This window comes from Chiloscyllium punctatum, chromosome 36 (genome assembly GCF_047496795.1).
Source record: "Chiloscyllium punctatum isolate Juve2018m chromosome 36, sChiPun1.3, whole genome shotgun sequence".
In the NCBI taxonomy this organism is placed as follows: domain Eukaryota; kingdom Metazoa; phylum Chordata; class Chondrichthyes; order Orectolobiformes; family Hemiscylliidae; genus Chiloscyllium; species Chiloscyllium punctatum.
Window position 1 is genome coordinate 75887045 of NC_092774.1, and position 6172 is coordinate 75893216.

The window sequence follows — 6172 nt, forward strand, 5'->3', positions numbered from 1 at the left end:
AATACCCATGAAACCACCAGTATCAGGATTCCGAGCAGAAGCAATAATGCAGAGACTCGAACAAACAGCCCTTCCAACGATCCAACCCAAACTTTGAGTCCGCTTCAGCGATGACACTTTTGTCATCAAAAAATGAAACAAATTAGAGGAAACCTACAACACCATCAACAATCTCCTTACTGGCATAAAATTCACAAAAGAGGAGAACAACAACAAAGTGCCATTTCTAGATGTCACAGTAGAGCGAACAGTCAATGGTAAATTCAAAACAGCGTCTCCAGGAAAACAACGCACGCGAACCAAGAGGTTAACGACACTGCAGCACCCAGGAACTACGAAGATCAACGAATAACTGGACAGAGCATGTAAGAAGAACGGGGAGCCTATAAACCCCCCGAAAACGGTTTCCCTGACCGGGAATCGAACCCGGGCTGCGACGGTGAGAGCGCCGAATCCTAACCACTAGACCACCAGGGAAATGCAGGCAACCGTGGTAGCTCTAGTGAAAATTTCTTTCCTTCCCGGAAAGCGAATCCGGGCCGTGGTCGGTCGAAGGCTTTCACCTGTGCATCCAACAATGTCATTTCTTGTATCCATTGCTCCTGATGCGGTCTCCTTTACATTAGGGAGACTGGAGACTCCTCGCAGAGTCAAGTCACAGCGCTTGAGGGAACATCTACAGGATACCCGCACCAAACAACCCCATCGCCCTTTGGCCCAACATTTCAAACCCCCTCCCACTCTGCCAGGGACATGCAGGTCCTGGGCCTCCTCCATCGCCGCTCCCTCCCCACTCGATGCCTGGAGGATGAACGTCTCATCTCCCGCTTGGGGTAAATTCAACCCCAGGCCATCAATTTGGCCTTCATCAGATTCCTCATTTCCCCTCCCTCCACCTGACCTCAATACCAACCTTCTAGCCCAGCGCTGTTCGCATGACCTTGCCTACCTGCCAATCTCCATCCCCACCCATCCGCTCCACCCTCCTCTCTGATCTGTCACCTCCATCCCCAGCCCCATTCACCGATTGTACTTTTTGCTACCTTTGGCCCCGCACACCCCACCCCCAATTTATCTCTCCAATCTGGAGGGGTCCTGCCTCTATTCCTGATGAAGGGCTTTTGCCCGAAACGTCGATTTTCCTGCTCCTCGGAAGCTGAATGACCTGCTGTGCTTTTCTAGCACCACTCTGATCTAAACTCTGGTTTCCTGCCTCTGCAGTCCTCACTTTTGCCTACCCAATAAACCCAGTGTGCCGATTTCACATCAACAAACTGACACAAGTAGACTCAACGTCTGCGGTTACCCTTGCGAAATTAGTTTACATTAAAGACATCTGGGAAATGCTGTCCGGACAACTCAACCCTCTCAGCATCATGGTAGCCCACAAACCTACCAACAAACTTAAACAGCGGCTAATGAACCTGAAATACCCGATACAAACAACCAGAAAACGAATGTAATTTACAAAATACCATACAAGGAAATATATACATGAACTCTGCCGCACAGTTCTCTGTGGCAAGAAATGCTGGCATGAAATAAGGAAGATTTTTTCAGCCAAAACGAATCGACACTGACTGGACAGCCATTTAAAATCAACGCTGTCAGCCAACGATGGAAGATCCGAAGGGATGAACAGTTTTCTTATTTCCTGAAGATTTACAAAGCTGAGACTGGGTTTTGGTGTTTGTTCCCTTTCCACTCCCAAAAGCAGCAGTGGTTGGGGCTGTGTGTTGGGGAATGTGAAATGTGCGCATGAGCAGCGTGTGGGGCTATTTCAGCTTCCCCTCCTCTGACAGCGCTGTGAATTGACTCTGATGTTCTCACGGACATTTACTGACACGAGACAGTGAAAAGATTCTCATTCCTGCAGATTAGGAATTGTACCCATACGCCGGTTTCATGACAATGGGAAAGATTAATTGGGATGTGTGAAGAAGCTGTGAGCTGCAGTTGAAACAAGTAGGTGGAGTCAGATACGTCATTCATTGCCCCCATGGTCCTGAAGAAATGTTTGCTTTTGTCTGCTTGAGAGACTTTGGACACTGGTGTGGCAGGGAGAATACTGAGATACCGAGTGAGGGAGATTCAGTGCGCTGACTGTGAAAAGTGCTTCAAACCATTTACTCAGATTGGGGAATTAAAATCACACCCCTCGCGGTGGGAAAGACTATGTCCCCGCTCTGTTTGTAATTTCAAACCCAGAGCAACACAAGGAAAGCTCCACCCAATGGGGAAACCGTGGAAATGTGGGGATTGTGGGAAATGATTCCCTTCCCTATCAGTGCTGGAAACCCACAGACGCATTCACAACGGGGTGAGGCCGTTCACCTGCTCAGTGTGCAGGAAGGGGTTCAGTCAGAGAGAAGCCATTCACGTGCCTCATGTGCAGGGGAGAGTTCACACAGTCAGCTGCACTGCTGACCCACCAGTGGGTCCACACTGGAGGGAGGCCATTCACCTGCTGTAAGTTCCAAAAGGGCTTCACCTGCTCCTCCCACCTGAGGAGGCACCATCGAGTTCACGTGCCAGCGCAAGGGGATTGAAGGAGCGATGGTCAAGTGCTCGGATCAACCCAGCACTGGGGCTTCCCAGGTTCGAATCCCACTGTGGTAGATTGCAGAATTGGAGTTCGGTCATTAATCTGGACTTCATAATCTAAGGATGAAACTACTTTTAGGGGGAAAAAATCACCATCTGATTCACTCATGTCCTTTTTAGTGAAGGAACCTGCCGTTGCGGGAAAGGGTTCACTCAGTCATCCCAGCTGCATGTTTTACCCGGCTGTATCAGGGATCCAGTTACAAACGGACAACTCAGCTGACCAACAAAGTGGGGTGGGGAGAGTGGGTGCATTTTGAGCTGGAGGTGTTTTCTTTAAAAACTACTTTTTGTATGTCTTTTTCCTGGGGAAATCTGAAGCTGTAACAAAATAGGGTCATAGTAAAGGTTACCTGAACTTACCGCCCGGCTTAGACTCTGTGAGGTCCAACAGGTTTTTGTTTTAAAGCTGCTCATTTCTTTCAGCCTCCAGCACTAAAGTCATGTCTCAGAAGGACCAGTGAATGAGTAGCTAATATTGTTACAAATTGTATATTTTTTCAGGACTTCAGGTTCATTGTTTCATTGGCATTGCAAAGTTTACTGGCAACGGTGGGAGGTGTGGGCTGTATTCACTGGAAACAAAGTTTTAAAATCTCACAAACACCAGGGTATATTCTAACAGGTTTATTTGGAAACACTAGCTTTCGAAGTGCTGCTCCTTCTTCAGGTAGCTGTGGTGTAGAATCACAAGACACAGAATATATCGCAAAAACATTAGAGTGTCATGCAACATAAGTGACGTATTGAAGAAACCTAGATTGCTGTTAAATCTTTCATCTTTTAAAATGGGCTGCAGATTTCGGTTCATTAATATGTACATTACAGAACTTCTTTTAAGTCACGTTCTCCAGGAAACTTAATGTTTTCTAAAAGAAGGTAACACCTCACATCAAACAGCGCATGAAAGCGGTGAGGTGAGTCTGTCTGTATCTCAATCTTGAGTCAGACTGGCTCTGTTTCCAAATATATAATCCTGCAAATGCAAATTCACCCCAAATGTGTGAGTGCATGCATGAGAGAGAGAGTGTGTGTATGTGCGTGTGCATGCTGGGTAAAGTGTGTGCGTGATGGAGTGTAATCATGTGTGACGATGTATGCGTGGGTGTGAGTGTGGGGGGCGTGTTAGTGTGTGTCTGAGAGAGAGCATGTCTATCGGAAAGGCTCTGCACGAGCGTGTGAGTATGTAAGTGTGTGTGAGAGAGAGAGTGAGAGAGAGAGAGAGCGTAACCGTGAAGTGGGGTTACCTGTCATGTGACATGAACCCAAGTTCGCGATTGAGGCCATCCTCCTGGTTTCCGAACTTGGCTATCAGCCTCTGCTGGGCCACTAAAAATGGAGAGGGCAGGGTGGGACTTGTCTTTCGATTTGCAGAAGGTGGGACGTTCTGATTGCTGGAAACGAAGGAATACACATACTGGAGGACCTTCGGCACAGAGAGATGGAGCTGGAAGCCAGGCTGCAGACACGTTGGGGGATTCACTGTGGGAACAGGCCTTTTGGCCCACCAAGTCCACACTAACACTCTGAAGAACATACCCCCACCCCCCGACCCATCCGATAACCCCACAGCTAATCCCTGAATTTAGAATGCCCAATCCACTCTAGCCTGCACATCTTTGGAACATGGGAGGAAACCCGAGCACCCAGAGGAAACCGACGCGGACAGGGGGTGGGGGAGGGTTAGGAAAGTGCAAAATGCACACAGTCACTGTGAGGGTGGGATTGAACCAAGGTCCCTGGCGCTGCGAGGAATCCCATCTTCAACTCTCGGCAATCGATCGGCTTCTCCCCAATCCTGGTGACACTCCAATCAGTTTGAGGAATTCACTTTGATTCCATAGAGTTTCCACGGGGCAGGGGTCGTTGTTACTCGGCAGATTCAACGATCCAATGAAGGGCTCGTCTATAGCGAGAACACTAGTCTGCATTTCGCTAAAAGGTTAAACCTCTGTCCGCAATTAGAACCCTTGAGTACTCCCACGCAGGCTGCGTGTATTCACGGGGATTCTCAATGCATGTTGATATTTGAAATCATTTCCTGCAGACATACATTTCCCCTCCTGGATTCAAATACTGCTGATATTCAGGCCCTGACTAAATTTCTTCTCCATGCCGGAAAAGCAAATCCTCCTCCGCTAATAACTTCAGAAAACAGATCACTGCTGTAAGTGCAGTGCAGAAAATAGGATGAAAGAATTTTGGTTTGCACAGAACAGCCTTCTCTTTCTTCTACCTGAAATCTCTGTCTCTCAAATCCTAAACCTTTCAATGTATTCTAACCCAAATTCATCCTTCCATCCTCCTGCCTTTGCCCAGCTCCCCTCTCCTGAAAGTGCTGACCCTCTGTTCAGTTTCTCAGCCACATCTCGCAATCCTTAGTATATAGCCCACATCTTTATTTAGTTTTTAAAACAGAAAGGCAGTGGTTTGCTGATGCCAGGATGTGAGGACGACTGCACTCGCACAGTGTTCCAGACTCGTCTCTCGTGTCATTCCGAAAAGTCTGCACTGCACATGTGCAGAGAAGGGGTTGCTGGGAGTGGGTGGGATGCATTCTCACCTCCCCATCCAATCATCCCCATAGCGTCCCATGTCCATTCTCTCACCGCTGCCCATATCATCCCCTGTCCATTCTCTCTCTCTACCCTAACCTACCAGTCCCTTCTCTCTCTCTCCCACACATGCCACTCTCCCCACTCCGTCCATTCTATCTCTGCACCCTCTGCCCTCTGTCCAGTCCATCATCCACCCTCTGTCCCCATCCATTCCCTTTATCCCATTCATTGTTGCTCTCTTTCTCCACCCTCTACCCCGTCCATTCTCACCCCAATCTTTGCCCCGTCCATTCTGTCCCCACCCACTGCCACCCGTCCAATCTCTCCCCACCCATTGACCCCATCCATTCTCTCCCACCTACTGCCCCGTCCATTCTCTCCCCACCCACTGCCCCGTCCATTCTCTCCCTACCCATTCCCCGTCCATTCTCTCCCACGCACTATCCCCGTCCATTATCTCCCCACCCATTGAACCCTGTCCATTCTCTCCCCACCGACTGCCCCGTGTCCATTCTGTCCTGACCCACTGCTCCCCGTCCAATCTCTCCCCATCCACTGCCCCATGAATTCTCTCCCCACCCATTGCCCCCATCCATTCTGTCCCCACCCACTGCCCCGTCCATTCTCTCTCCCCACACTCTGCAACCAATTTCTTTCACTTCACACTTTGAAATTCCGCATTCTCTCTCTCTCCTCCCCAATCCTCTTCACCACATTCTCTCTGTCTGCTCCCACCCTGTGTACCCCCATGGATTCTCTACCCCCGATGCTCTGCTCTCCTACCCATTCTCCCTCTTTCTCGTCCCCCAGTCTCTGCGCCCCTGGTAAACTCTCACTCTGAGTACCCTCCCCCGTCCTTTCTCGTGCCTCGAGCCCTCTTTGATCGCTGTATCAAACCCTTCTAATGATAGAGAGAGAATGGATGGTGATGGCGACCTGGGGTGGGGGTGGGGAAGGGAAGCATGAGAAATGGCTGACCTTTAACATTGAGAATAGCTAAAATGATGTAT

At 49.2% G+C, this 6172-nt stretch overlaps 1 non-coding gene across 1 annotated transcript; it reads right to left on the reverse strand.

The window, feature by feature from the left end:
• Positions 1-405: 405 nt before the first annotated feature.
• Positions 406-477, reverse strand: trnae-cuc (transfer RNA glutamic acid (anticodon CUC)). Its single transcript has one exon. It is a non-coding gene; the product is annotated as a tRNA-Glu (tRNA).
• Positions 478-6172: the final 5695 nt, after the last annotated feature.